The sequence below is a fragment of the Heterodontus francisci genome, chromosome 4 (assembly GCF_036365525.1).
Source record: "Heterodontus francisci isolate sHetFra1 chromosome 4, sHetFra1.hap1, whole genome shotgun sequence".
NCBI lineage: Eukaryota > Metazoa > Chordata > Chondrichthyes > Heterodontiformes > Heterodontidae > Heterodontus > Heterodontus francisci.
This window is the reverse complement of record NC_090374.1, coordinates 145,250,670-145,262,869: the sequence shown is the minus strand read 5'-3', so window position 1 is coordinate 145,262,869 and position 12,200 is coordinate 145,250,670. Positions and strand designations below refer to the sequence as shown.

Below are 12,200 nucleotides of genomic sequence, written 5' to 3'. Positions count from 1 at the left end.
TTGCTTTATGCTCTCGACTCAGATCAAATAAAATCTGAAACATTTCCTCCAGCAGTTAAACAGGTTGACAAAAGCAAAATACTGCCGATGCTGCAAAACTGAAATAAAAACAGAACATGCTGGAAATACTCAGCAGGTCTGGCAGCATCTGTGGAGAGAGTAACAGAGCTAGCGTCTGGCGAAAGGTCATCGACCTAAAACATTAACTCTAATCCTTTGTTAGCTAACTAGAGATGGTTACAACTGAGATCGAATGTGCATATTATACTCGTAGATACCTTGTTCAGAGTTGCTGAGAAAATTTTTCCCTTTGCTAGGGAATCTAGAACATGAGGTCACAATCTCAGAATAAAGGATTGGCCACTTAGGACTGAGATGAGGAGAAATGTTTTCACTCAGAGGATTGTTAATCGTTGGAATACTGTACCCCAGAGAGCTTTGGATGCTTGGTATTTGAGAATATTGACACCAGGGGCGATAGATTTTTGAGTAGTCAGGGAATTAAAGGGATCTGGGGATATTGCGGGAAGATGGAGTTGAGCTGGAAGGTCAGCCATGTTCTTGTTGAATGGTGGAGCAGGCTCGAAGGGCCAAATGGCTTATTGGAGCTCTTATTTCTTCTGTTCTGAAATGTAATCTGGACTCATCACAATGGTCTAGTGTTAATTCCACCTCAGTCAAGACCATTGACGTATTTTGTTTATATGCTGAGAGTTTTTGATTCCTAGTTTATATTTATATATAAAGTTTATTTCTCTGCTCCGAATTACACTTGCCTGTCAAGCAGCGTAATCAGTTTTTGCAAGAGTTCCAAACAGTAGCTTGTGACTTAAGAATATGGCTTTTGGCGGAATAAGTCAAGTTGCACATAATAGAATCAACTGTAAACTTGTAGCCCTGTTTTAAAAAAATAAATCAAAATACTCCATCAGCTGTTTTCAATGGAGAAAGGGCCATTTTGTTTTACTTAATGATGGGAACTATTTACGAAATAATATTCATCTGCTTCATCACTAGAACATTGCTGGTGGCCAGGTGTCTGGGAGTCCAAGCACTTCAGATAAAAAAACCTTGTGGCTTATTCAGCTGTTACAAGCAGATGATGGAAGAGGGAGAGCTATTTGTGTTTGTGAGATAGTAGATCTGAGTTAATGAGGCATCTCAGGGTTATTCAAGAATTTTGACGTAAAGTAGCTCAGGTGTACTGCCCCGTTGAATTGCACTCATACCAACGATGATTTTCTGAAATTAAAAGTTTTGTTATATGGTTTCATATGGTTCTAGGAATGAGTTAGATTCAGACTGACAGTTGAGAGAGTGCTGAAAGCATTATGGAGCTCTTTGAGTAGATTTCCCTTATTGTGAAACCTCTATATTTTGTGTGAAAACACAAATTGGCACAAGTAGATTACATTATTTTGAACTGATTAATGTGCTATTGTACCGATGCATAATATTAACTGATTTGGTAAAACTATTGGTATTGTGTGACAAAAGCCTGTGTTTCTAAGATGGGGTGTAAACTTGGGCCTTTGCAAAGTGTCTGAGTGTGTATTCTGTAACTTTGGGCATGAGGAATAGCTCCCTGCCCTCATATATTTAAGCCGACAGGAACAATCGTTATGATTAAAAAAGCAAGAATGCAGAAGATTTCTGTCTTTACCTTTCTTTGGCCTCCTTGTCTCGAGAGACAATGGATAAGCGCCTGGAGGTGGTCAGTGGTTTGTGGAGCAGTGCCTGGAGTGGCTATAAAGGCCAATTCTAGAGTGACGGGCTCTTCCACAGGTGCTGCAGAAAAATTTGTTTGTCGGGGCTGTTACACAGTTGGCTCTCCCCTTGCGCCTCTGTCTTTTTTCCTGCCAACTGCTAAGTCTCTTCGACTCGCCACACTTTAGTCCCGCCTTTATGGCTGCCCGCCAGCTCTGACGAACGCTGGCGACTGACTCCCACGACTTGTGATCAATGTCACAGGACTTCATGTCGCGTTTGCAGACGTCTTTAAAGCGGAGACATGGACGGCCGGTGGGTCTGATACCAGTGGCGAGCTCGCTGTACAATGTGTCTTTGGGGATCCTGCCATCTTCCATGCGGCTCACATGGCCAAGCCATCTCCAGCGCCGCTGACTCAGTAGTGTGTATAAGCTGGGGATGTTGGCCGCCTCGAGGACTTCTGTGTTGGAGATACGGTCCTGCCACCTGATGCCAAGTATTCTCCGGAGGCAGCGAAGATGGAATGAATTGAGACGTCGCTCTTGGCTGACATACGTTGTCCAGGCCTCGTTGCCATAGAGCAAGGTACTGAGGACACAGGCTTGATACACTCGGACTTTTGTGTTCCGTGTCAGTGCGCCATTTTCCCACACTCTCTTGGCCAGTCTGGACATAGCAGTGGAAGCCTTTCCCATGCGCTTGTTGATTTCTGCATCTAGAGACAGGTTACTGGTGATAGTTGAGCCTAGGTAGGTGAACTCTTGAACCACTTCCAGAGCGTGGTCGCCAATATTGATGGATGGAGCATTTCTGACATCCTGCCCCATGATGTTCGTTTTCTTGAGGCTGATGGTTAGGCCAAATTCATTGCAGGCAGACGCAAACCTGTCGATGAGACTCTGCAGGCACTCTTCAGTATGAGATGTTAAAGCAGCATCGTCAGCAAAGAGGAGTTCCCTGATGAGGACTTTCCGTACTTTGGACTTCGCTCTTAGACAGGCAAGGTTGAACAACCTGCCCCCTGATCTTGTGTGGAGGAAAATTCCTTCTTCAGAGGACTTGAACGCATGTGAAAGCAGCAGGGAGAAGAAAATCCCAAAAAGTGTGGTTGCGAGAACACAGCCCTGTTTCACGCCACTCAGGATAGGAATGGGGTCTGATGAGCCACCATGTTGAATTGTGCCTTTCATATTGTCATGGAATGAGGTGATGATACTTAGTAGCTTTGGTGGACATCCAATCTTTTCTAGTAGTCTGAAGAGACCACGTCTGCTGACGAGGTCAAAGGCTTTGGTGAGATCAATGAAAGCAATGTAGAGGGGCATCTGTTGTTCGTGGCATTTCTCCTGTATCTGATGAAGGGAGAACAGCATGTCAACGGTCGATCTCTCTGCACGAAAGCCACACTGTGCCTCAGGGTAGACGCACTCAGCCAGCTTCTGGAGCCTGTTTAGAGCGACTCGAGCAAAGAATTTCCCCACTATGCTGAGCAGGGAGATTCCACGGTAGTTGTTGCAGTCACCGCGGTCACCTTTGTTTTTATAGAGGGTGATGATATTGGCATCGCGCATGTCCTGAGGTACTGCTCCCTCGTCCCAGCACAGGCATAGCAGTTCATGTAGTGCTGAGAGTATAGCAGGCTTGACACTCTTGATTATTTCAGGGGTAATGCTGTCCTTCCCAGGGGCTTTTCCGCTGGCTAGAGAATCAATGGCATCACTGAGTTCCGATTTTGTTGGCTGCATGTCCAGCTCATCCATGACTGATAGAGGCTGAGCTGCATTGAGGGCAGTCTCAATGACAACATTCTCCCTGGAGTACAGTTCGAGGTAGTGCTCAACCCAGCGGTCCATTTGTTTGCGTTGGTCAGTGATTATGTCCCCTGATTTAGATTTGAGGGGGGCGATCTTCTTGATGGTTGGCCCAAGAGCGCTCTCAATGCCATCATACATTTCTCTGATGTTTCCGGTGTCTGAGGCCAGCTGAATATAACTGCATAGGTGTTGCCAGTAGTCGTTTGCGCAGCGCCTGGCTGTTCTTTGTGCAGTGCTTCTGGCTGCTTTAAGTGCTACGGATGTTAACTCGCTTTACCACCTCAGCATTAAGCAGTGCTGGGGTGAAGCACAAAGAACAAAATCTGGCAGGGAGGATCTGCCTGTCACTAACAAACCATCTCATTATCCTTACATTTAAATTGAAGGAATAAAAATCGACTGATAATCTGTAAGGAATGCATGATCTTTTCTGCCAGTGCTTCCTCTCTGCACTTCAGCCAGGTGATGCTTAATGTCCAGGTTATAAAGTTGAAAATCTAATAATTTTTTGAAGTAAGTATTCAATGGCTGCAGTGCCTATTCTATGCCATCATTTATGTTTACATTGTGCATTACCATTTGCTTTATTTGCCTACATTATCTCTAATACACTCAAATATTCTTCTTTGGCCTCCTTGTCTCGAAAGACAATGGGTTAAGTGCCTAGAGGTGGTCAGTGGTTTGTGAAGCCGCGCCTTAAGGAACCTTAAATAACATCTAATTAACAGTAACAAAAATAGTAAAGAAATAACAGAAAATGCTGTAAATACTTAGCAGGTCTGGCAGCATCTGTAGAGAGAGAAACAAAATTAATCTTTCAGGTTGATGACCTTTCATCAGAACTGGAAAAGGTTAGCGATGTAACAGATTTTAAGCAATTACAGAGGCATGGAAAGTGGGAGGGGAGGAAAGAACAAAAAGGAAAGTCTGTGACAGGGTGGAAGTCAGGAGAGATTAAATGACAAAAGGGATGATGGTACAAGCCAAAAGGAATGGTGTTAGGGCCAGTAACAAAACAAAAGATGGGTCTAGAGCAATGTTCTCTCTCAGCTGCACGGGTGCGTGGCTACGCAGCAATCGGGGTTGCACAGGGAACAAACAAGCAGAGCACAAGCAACATTCTCTTTAAGATGCGTGTATGCGCAGCTGTGTCAGTCTTAAAGGGACTGTGCAATGCAACAAGCCGGCTGTGTACCGCAAACTGAAGTTAGAGGGAACATTGGTCTTGAAGAGGTGTAAATGACAATAGTAAAATCAATACCAACAGCTGCTGTCTGAAAAAATGAGAATGGTAGTTATGGGAAACGTTATTTGTTCCAGTCCTACTCACGGCCCTTGCTTACCTCTTTACCTGGTACATTGATGGCTGTATCGGTGCAGTTACCTGCTGTTATTCTGAACTGGAAAATTTAATCAACTTTGCTTGCAATTTCCATGCTTCCCGCTCTGTTATGCTCTTCCAGCAATGGATAGTGGTCCCAGACCTGAATTAGCTCACCCCTACAGATCTAAATACTTCATCCTCCGCACTCCCCTGATGGGCTGAATTTTCTAATCATTGGTGTTCCAGGCACTGAGGATATCACAGGCAGAGACAGTCACTGAGCATTGTTCTCTCTAGTGCCCCTCTCTCTCATACCCCTCCCTTCTTTCCTTATAATAACTCCTTTGATGCTATAGACATCCATCTCACCATGAGTAACACCATTTGAGTTCTGATTATTTGTTTTACAAATATTCATCTTTTCTGGGATTTAACAAGGGAATGAGTTTATGTTACCACAACTTCTTTTGTTTTCCCTTGTTAAAAGCACTTCAACTAATTTTAAAATAAGTCATCCAAATATAGAATCTTGGTTTTCATCCAAAATAATATCGTAAAATATCAAATATTTGCTTTAAATTGAGCAAAAATACAATGGGTAATGCAACAAGACCAATTTTTGGCCCACCAACCCATGAACATGTATTCCTTGTCAAAAATAAAGCAATTGGATCTGATGTCTAAACAGAGTTTTGCACCTTTTTTGAATCCATTGTAGTCTAAAAGACTACAGAGAAAACCTTCACCTATTTGAGGTCCATGAGGAATATCTGAAGCAAATTTATTGCAGGTAACCAGTGTGATGGAAATCACATCAGCCAAATGGAAAAATATTAATTTTGTCATATGGAACACTATTTGAACTTTTATGGACATTGAACATGCTTAAAAAGACCGCAGACCTGAACAGCTGAAAACACAGCTGCACATTTGCATTCTGAGAGACAGTTGAATAGAGAGGCAATGGGAGTGCTCACTGATTCAGTTAGCAAGATGGGTTTTGTCAATAGTGATGATCAAAAGACGTTGAGAGCCACTGTCTGCATAAGAGCCAGCACTCCACCCCCCCCCCCCCCCCACTGAGTGTGACTGGAGAACTTTTGAAATCAACAATTCTCGCAGATTATGCTGTTTCAAACAAAGAGTTGGTCGCATGATTAACCTGCTGGCCGACCTGGGGACTTTTTGAATTGTGCCACACAAAGGGCAGACTGCAATTGAACTTCAAGAAGAAAGCACTACTCACTCCCTGTCTCTCTCCATCAAAGTTTCAGGGACTCATAGAAGCAGCTTTATCCTTAGGACAGAGGACATCTTCCGCCTTTTGATACCAGCAAAACAAGTTTGAAAGTGTGCACTGGGCCCCAGCGAGAACTGCAAGACGTAACTTGCAGTTAACTCCAGTCAAGGACTTTACATCCAAACTTGGACAGTAACTGAATTCCATTTACTACTCCAACCCCCCCCCCCCCCTTATTCTTTCTCCCCCTCTGTACCTATTTGTGTGTGTGTGTGTTTATCTCGTATGCATGCTAGTGTGGTTGCATTGCGTATTTTAGTAATTTTAACTGAGTTAGAGTGTTAAGGCTAATAAACTTAAATCTTTCTTGTTTAAACCTAAGAAAGCCTGTCTGATTGGCCCAATTACAATTAGAGAGCAGTGAGTAAGGACTCCCTGAGGTGAAGCTAAAACACTCTTTTTAAAGGTTAAACCCTGTTATACGGTCAAACCAGGAAAGGGGCCAGAAGGGAGCGTGAGACCCCATTCCTCACCTGGTAGTAACACCAGCAATGCGAAATAGTTCGCTTGACTTTATGTTTAGATTTCTTGATTTGGAACCGAGGTACCTTGACATGCAGTTGATAGCAAGGAGCAAAATTAAATGATAACTCGGTCAACTTTTTGAATCAAGGAGGAGGCATCCAGAATCTCTCCCCTTTTGATTTGCCAGAGTAGAGGTTAATTTAACAAATCTAAAAATAATTCTTGTTTATTGTCAGTTAATCATCATCATCTTCTTCTTTGGCCTCCTTGGCTCGAGAGACAATGGGTAAGCGCCTGGAGGTGGTCAGTGGTTTGTGAAGCAGCACCTGGAGTGGCTATAAAGGCGAATTCGACAGTGACAGACTTTTCCACAGGTGCTGCAGGTAAAATTGGTTGTCGGGGCTATTACACAGTTGGCTCTCCCCTTACGCTTCTGTCTTTTTTCCTGCCAACTGCGGAGTCTCTTCGACTCGCCGCACTTTAGCCCCGCCTTTATGGCTGTCTGCCAGCTCTGGTGATCGCTGGCAACTGACTCCCATGACTTGTGATCAATGTCACAGGACTTCAAGTCGCATTTGCAGACATCTTTAAAGCGGAGTCATGGACGGCCATTGGGTCTGATACCAGTCATGAGCTCGCTGTACAATACGTCCTTGGGGATCCTGCCATCTTCCATGTGGCTCACATGGCCAAGCCATCTCAAGCGCCGCTGACTCAGTAGTGTGTATATGCTGGGGATGTTGGAAGCCTCGAGGACTTCTGTGTTGGAGATACGGTCCTGCCACCTGATGCCAAGGATTCTCCGGAGGCAGCAAAGATGGAATGAGTTGAGACGTCGCTCTTGGCTGACGTACGTTGTCCAGGCCTCGCTGCCATAGAGCAAGGTACTGAGGACACAGGCTTGATACACTCGGACTTTTGTGTTTCGTGTCAGTGCGCCATTTTCCCACACTCTCTTGGCCAGTCTGGACATAGCTGTGGAAGCCTTTCCCGTGCACTTGTTGCATTGAGAGACAGGTTACTGGTGATAGTTGAGCCTAGGTAGGTGAACTCTTGAACCACTTACAGAGCGTGGTCGCTGATATTGATGGATGGATCATTTCTGACGTCCTGTCCCATGATATTCGTTTTCTTGAGGCTGATGGTTAGGCCAAATTCGTTGCAGGCAGCTGCAATCCTGTCAAATGAGTCTCTGCAGACACTCTTCAGTGTGGGATGTTAATGCAGCATCGTCAGCCAAGAGGAGTTCCCTGATGAGGACTTTCCATACTTTGGTCTTCGCTCTTAGATGGGCAAGGTTGAACAACCTGCCATCTGATCTTGTGTGGAGGAAAATTCCTTCTTCAGAAGATTTCAATGCATCTGAGAGCAGCAGTGAGAAGAAGATCCCAAACAGTGTAGTTGCGAGAACACAGCCCTGTTTCACGCCACTCAGGATAGGAAAGGGGTCTGGTGAGGCACCGCTATGCTGAATTGTGCCTTTCATATTGTCATGGAATGAGGTGATGATACTTAGTAGCTTTGGTGGGCATCTGATCTTTGCGAGTAGTCTTTGTGAAGAGACCACGTCTGCCGACGAGGTCAAAGGCTTTGGTGAGATCAATGAAAGTGAGATCATTGATCTCACCAAAGCCTTTGTCAGTTAATATGTCAAATATTTAAATATGGAGAAACTGTTTACAGGTGTTCTACAGAACGCCAAGCAAAATGTAAGAGCATGAACGTAAAAGGACAAGACAGTGCTTTGATTATTTTCCAATACTGTTTATTTCAGGTTGGACAATATAATATAGTCCAAAAATTCAACAAACTAAAGACTATGCAAATGTGGCCCTAAATGGATTAGCAAACAATTGAAACAAAGAGCAAAAAGGCCTGTACAAATCCTGCAGGGAGGAAAATAAAAAGGTCTTGTGGTGAAAACTATGAGAAAAAGCAGGAACATGTTCTAAAAACAGGAAATGCTGAAATACTCAGCAGGTCTGGCAGCATCTGAGGAGTTAACGTTTCAGGTCTGTTAAATGAGTCATGAGAGGAGCAGAGAGAGACCTGGAAAGAGGCATTGTAGCTACAGCTAAGCATTGCAGTAAAAAAAAATCTTTGAGTACCACAACAGCAAGTGGGAAGTCAGAGATATGACAAAAGCCATGAAAGATACAAATGGTCTTGAAACTGAGGATGACCTCAAAATGGAAAATATTCTGAATGAATGTTTCCTCCAACTACAGTATTCAAAAGAGATGAGTAACTTGCCCTGCCCAGGTCAAGATATCCCAAGTAACATTAATGACTTTATTATAAATGAGATGGAAGTCCTAAACAGGCTAAGTCGTCTCATAATAAATATGTCCCAGGGATAGATAATAACTACCCCAATGTGATGGACTCTAAGGATATATTTGTGTGGCAATGGCAATCATTATGAGGGAGTCATTGGATTGGGGTGATGGGGGTGGTGAGTCCAGAAAATTGTAAGTGTATATTGTTCTGGTATGACTGCTCAAAACAAAGCCCCCTATCAAAATATATGATTCTGATTGCAGTGGGAGCAACACACTGTCAATTCAGTCCCACCGCTCCACAGGTTGCATCATGCAAATCAAAGAAAGCAGCAGCCAAATTGCAACAATCTAGTAATCCCCGAATGAGACCAACCAACCCAGGTATCTTTAGATATCAGCAAATTAACTATTTATTTAAAAAAAAAACTAAGATCTTAAACAGTAGTTCGATAAATCGATATTTAAAGACTTTACAACTTATTAAAAAAAATCTAACTCCCACATTTGCATACATGTACCTAAACTAATGGTAGTTTGGTGTTTAATTAGCTGCCCCAAAAAAAAGAGATAACAAAAGAGTCATTGCAGATTACGCTTCTTGGCGAACAGTCTCTGATTCAAAGTTTACTTGCAGTCTTTCAAGGCCTGATGAGAGGATCCTTTCAGACATAAGAATTCCGAAGAAGCGTCACTGACCCAAAACGTTAACTCTGCTTCTCATTCCACAGATGCTGCCAGACCTGCTGAGTGGTTCCAGCATTTCTTGTTTTTATTTCAGATTTCCAGCATCCGCAGTATTTTGCTTTTATATAAGAATTTAGCAGTTCAGTCCAGCATTTGAAGCATCAAACTCCTCTTTCCAGCGATGAACACAGATCAATAATTTCTTTTTTTTTTAAAGTAATTAATCTGGCTTAACTTTTTCGAATTTTGAGAGAATAATAAACTAACTTCTCTTCCTTCAGTTCAAATGGTCTGGGAGCTCTTCTTTCTCCCTTCAGGTGCTAGCACACAGATGTGTCAAGTGTCTGTGTCTGCCAGCCAGTTTCAAAGTCAAATGGCAACATTGTATTTCATCTCTTCTCGATTTGTATGGTTGTAGCTAAGCAACCAGACTGCATCTTTGCTCAGTCTCTGGAGCTTGTTGCCTTAAAGCAGTACTGATCTTTTTACAGCTTAAAGTCATGTAGCTATATTTCCTGAGGAGAAAAAAAAATGGATCGTGACAGTATTTTCAAAAGTGGTAACAAACAGATACTGACAACGACAGACCCATTAGTCTTTCTTCCATTACATGTAAATAATGAAATTGATTATCGGGAGTAAAACTTGAGGATTATCTATATACCAATAACCTAGTTAACAGCAGGAATTCAGAAGGAGAAAGTCCTTCTGACTAAGCTCGTCAACTTCTTTGAGGAAATAATTATTCAGATGACTACGGAAGGAAGGCCTTATGATGTGAAGCTTGGGGGAGATTTCGGCTAATCCCAGGGAGTGGTTAAGAATCTGGCTAACTGTATATTTTTAGAGGAATGAGTCAGAGTTGGAAGAAGTGGGGTGCCTTGGACTCTGCGAGGACTCTGTTCTCTCTCCTTTGAGTTCACTGCCCTCCATTTCTCCTTTAAATCTCTCCCTCCAAGTAAACTCTGCTACCCATATTCATGGCCACCCCTTCGATGTTGCCATCTCACATGGCCTTAGTCCCCCCTGCCCCCCTCCCCCCATCGTAGCTATCACTGATAAGGCAATCATAGAGTCATTATGGCATGGAAGGAGGCCATTCGGCTCATCAGGTCCATGCTGGCTCTCTCTAGAGCAATCCAGTCAGTCCCATTCCCCCGTAGCCCTTCAAGTTTATTTCCCTCAAGTGCCTATCGTTGGTCATCTCCGCTTCCACCATTCTCGTAGGCAGCGAGTTCCAGCTCATTACTACTTGCTGCGTTACAAAAACCCACTTTGTTACATCCCCCCGTATCTCTACCCAAAACCTTAAATCTGTGTCGTCTAGGTCTTGTACTATCAGCTAATGGGAACAGCTTTCCTTTGTCTACCTTATCTAAACCTGTCATCATCTTGTACAGATCTCCCCTCAACCTCCTTGACTCCAAGGAGAATGACCCTAGCTTCTCCAACCTAACCTTGTAGCTAAATTCCCTTTTCCCACGAACCATTCTGGTAGATCTCCTCTGTACCCTCTCAAGGATCCATACATCCTTCCTAAATTGTGATGATCAGAACTGGATGCAATACTCTAGTTGTGGCCTAACCAGAGCTTTATACAGGTTCAGCATAACTTCCCTGTTATTGCACTCAATACCTCTATTTATGAAGCCCAAGATCCCATATGCTTTACTAACTATTCTCTCAGTAAGTCCTGCCACCTTCACAGATCTAAGCACATGAACGCCAAGGTCCTTCTGTTCCTCTACACTCTTAAGAACTGTGCTATTAAGTATATATTGTCTCTCCCTATCCTTTCTGCCAAAATGCATTGCCTCATACTTCACTGTATTAAATTCCATCTGCCACTTGTCTGCCCATTCTGCTAGCCTATCTATATCCTGTTGCAGTCGATTGACATCGCTCTAGCTTTTTGCTACAAGTTTGGTATTATTGGCATGTTTTAAAATTGTACTCATTATAGGAAGGATGTGGAAGCTTTAGAGAGGGTGCAGAGGAGATTTACCAGGATGCTGCCTGGACTGGAGGGTATGTCCTATGAAGAAAGATTGAGGGAGCTAGGGCTTTTCTCATTGGAGCAAAGAAGGATGAGAGGTGACTTGATAGAGGGGTACAAGATGATGAGAGGCATAGATAGAGTGGCTAGCCAGAGACTTTTTCCCAGGGTGGAAAGGGCTATCACCAGGGGGCATAATTTTAAGGTGATTGGAGGAAGGTTTCGGGGAGATGTCAGTGGTAGGTTCTTTACACAGAGAGTGGTGGGTGCGTGGAATGCGCTGCCAGCGGTGCTGGTAGAAGCAGATACATTAGGGACATTTAAGCGACTCTTGGATAGGTTCATGGATGATAGTAGAATGAAGGGTAGGTAGTTAGTTTGTTCTTAGAGTAGGTTAAAGATTTGGCACAACATCGTGGGCCGAAGGGCCTGTACTGTGCTGTACTGTTCTATGTTCTACTCTATATTCCAAAGTCCAAATCATTTCTATATATCAAAAAAATAGCAGTGGTCCTAGCACAGACCTGTGTGGAACACCACTGCCTACCATCGTCCAGTCTGAAAAACAACCATTTACTATGACTTAATGTTTTCTGCCCTTAAGCCAATTTTTTTATCCAAGCTG

The 12,200-nt window shown here is 43.4% G+C and overlaps 1 protein-coding gene across 12 annotated transcripts in view; it reads left to right on the top strand.

Moving 5' to 3' along the window:
- Window positions 1-12,200, top strand: part of focad (focadhesin) — a 268,225-nt gene that overhangs the window by 90,976 nt on the left and 165,049 nt on the right. The gene's annotated exons all lie outside the window — the stretch shown is intronic.